The 2,500-nt window shown below is 40.0% G+C and overlaps 1 protein-coding gene across 1 annotated transcript in view; it reads right to left on the bottom strand.

The window, feature by feature from the left end:
* Positions 1-667, bottom strand: part of LOC307271069 (uncharacterized protein) — a 21,841-nt gene extending 21,174 nt beyond the window's left edge. Inside the window, 1 exon segment of the mRNA XM_080054945.1 lies at positions 615-667. The gene's annotated coding sequence lies outside the window, so the exon portion shown is untranslated.
* Positions 668-2,500: the final 1,833 nt, after the last annotated feature.

The raw sequence follows: 2,500 nt of genomic DNA, 5'->3' as shown, positions 1-2,500 counted from the left end.
CAGTTTACAGAGCCTAGGCTGTGTATTAATACTGGATTTTCATCGCACACACAGTACAGACAGGTAGTGGATCATGAGGAGATATTCACTGATTTTGACAAAAAAAGTGATTTTGACAACAAGCGTTCTCCAGAATCACTGACTACACCTTTATTATACTCTCTATTGAAATGTATTCTTGGTGTTACAGTTATAAATGTCCCATCAGCAACATGAACTCCTCAGGCGAACCAAACGCAGAAATGCACTGGACACAGTTATAATAATAAAAGGTCGTTTAAATGGACTGATATTTCTGATTCTATTAGATTGAGATCATTTAGTTCCGTGTTGCTGTGTCTTGTCTAGTAGCCTGGGCCTATAACGTGCTGTCCTATCTGTTTATCTTATATCTATAACAACCTTTATCGGTTGCGACATTTTGAGAACATCTGAATATGAGGAAGGATGAGTAAATACGGCCTGTCTCTCCATCTCTGTCGCCGCTCCGCCGCTCTGCCGCGTTCTACCGTCAAATCACTGAGACTGTCTTCCAGCTAACCCGCAGACATTAGCGCGGTAAACACACATATACAGACACATTCAGAACCATAAACAGCCGATGAAACACTCACGATTCAGCCGCTAACGGTCCGGTTGCTCCCGCTGTGTGTGTGAGCGCAGTCCGTTTCTCTCCACCGCAGCGCTGTCTGTCTCATCCCGGAGCCACGGCAGAGTAAACGGAGCGGCAAAGCGCGGTGGGAGCGGTAAGGAGCGGCAGGTCTCAGGGTAGAGTGGATGAAACGCTGCGGCAGAGATGAAGCACGCGGCAGAGCGGCAGGATCCTCCGCGGCCTGTGATTGGTGCTCTCTGCAGAGACTCTCATTGGCCCTTGGTCTGAAATCTCGCGTTCTGTTTCCAAATGTCGCGATGGTTTCGTAAACATCCCGTTTGATCAGACGGGACGGAGAGCGAGACGTTTCAAACCAATACAGGCGATAGGTGCAGGGTTTTTAATAAATCTTTCCCTGCGTTCCAATCCCCATACTTCCCTACTATTTAGTGTGCCAGAAAAAGATTTAGGACGTCCCAATACATGCAGGTCAATTGTAGTATGCTGAAAATAGGCTACATAAATGCCCCACTAACTCCAATAGCATTTTGCAGTATTCGTCTTTATTCTTGACATTTCTCGACATAAAAATATCTTCCTTATCTGTTTTTTTTTCTCTCCTGTCTGTGGCCCTAAAACTCTTCTGTACTTTAGTATGTAGTGTAGTAAAAAGATTAAAACTCTTCTGTACTTTAGTATGACTAAAACTCTTCTTTACTTTAGTATGTAGTGTAGGAAAAAGACTAAAACTCTTCTGTACTTTAGTATGTAGTGTAGTAAAAAGACTAAAACTCTTCTGTACTTTAGTAGCCTATGTAGTGTAGTAAAAAGACTAAAACTCTTCTGTGCTTTAGTATGTAGTGTAGTAAAAAGACTAAAACTCTTCTGTACTTTAGTATGTAGTGTAGTAAAAAGACTAAAACTCTTCTGTACTTTAGTATGTAGTGTAGTAAAAAGACTGAAACTCTTCTGTACTTTAGTATGTAGTGTAGTAAAAAGACTAAAACTCTTCTGTACTTTAGTATGTAGTGTAGTGAAAAGAAAGAGTATGGGATTTGGAACGCAGGGTTTGTTTTGAGGCTTCCACATGCTGGTCAAATGTTTAACCTATAGAATTGAAACGTTGCCAGTTGATCACTGACATTAAAGCTATTAGTTATTAGAGCATATCTGTTCCTCAGAAATGTGTTGATAAATATTCATATTTGTTAAAGCTGCAGTGTGTAGAATTTTGGGTTTTATTTCCAGGCAGATTTTGTAGAAAGTAATTATAATATCCATACGAACATTTTTTTTTTAATTATTATTTTTTTCCTTAGAAAGGGTCTCATATATGTCCATATTTCTGCATATCTTGGACCAAGGCCTAATGCCGCCATCTTGAAAGTGTCATAGTTGGAATGTCATCAGGTGCATTGTTTAAAATTTAGAATCGTTCTTGTCCTTGAAGGCCACTGTAGCTTCTGTTATTATTCTAAAGGGTTGGGGTTACCCAGGGAGCGTTGCATTCTAGAACTTTGTAGAACTTTCTTGATGATGTCATATTACACACTGCACCTTTAATATAAAACTAATTATGTGTGAACATCCTTCTCTTCATCAACCAAATATATTATGTATTATTTTAGATCTTGTAGAACAGATGTTGGATAACCTGCAGCCTTATTGCATTTTATAGATCAAAACATTCTATGTTTATACAGGTCTTAAAAAATCATTTCCAGCATCATTTTAAGAAGAATATGTCTCATAAATCAGGCCATAAACAACAGCAGACTGTAGCCTATATAAGGTTGTAGGACTTGAGGTGCAGTGACGGTGTGTGTCCAGCGGGGGGCGCTGTCTGTCTTCAGTTCAGCTACACAGCGATGAGTCAGCGTCTCACTCATCTCGGCTTCAGTCACTTCA

The sequence above is a fragment of the Ammodytes marinus genome (genome assembly GCF_949987685.1).
Source record: "Ammodytes marinus genome assembly, contig: scaffold_54, whole genome shotgun sequence".
Taxonomy (NCBI): domain Eukaryota; kingdom Metazoa; phylum Chordata; class Actinopteri; order Uranoscopiformes; family Ammodytidae; genus Ammodytes; species Ammodytes marinus.
Note: the sequence above shows the minus strand (reverse complement) of the source record. Positions and strands in the feature narration are given on the sequence as shown.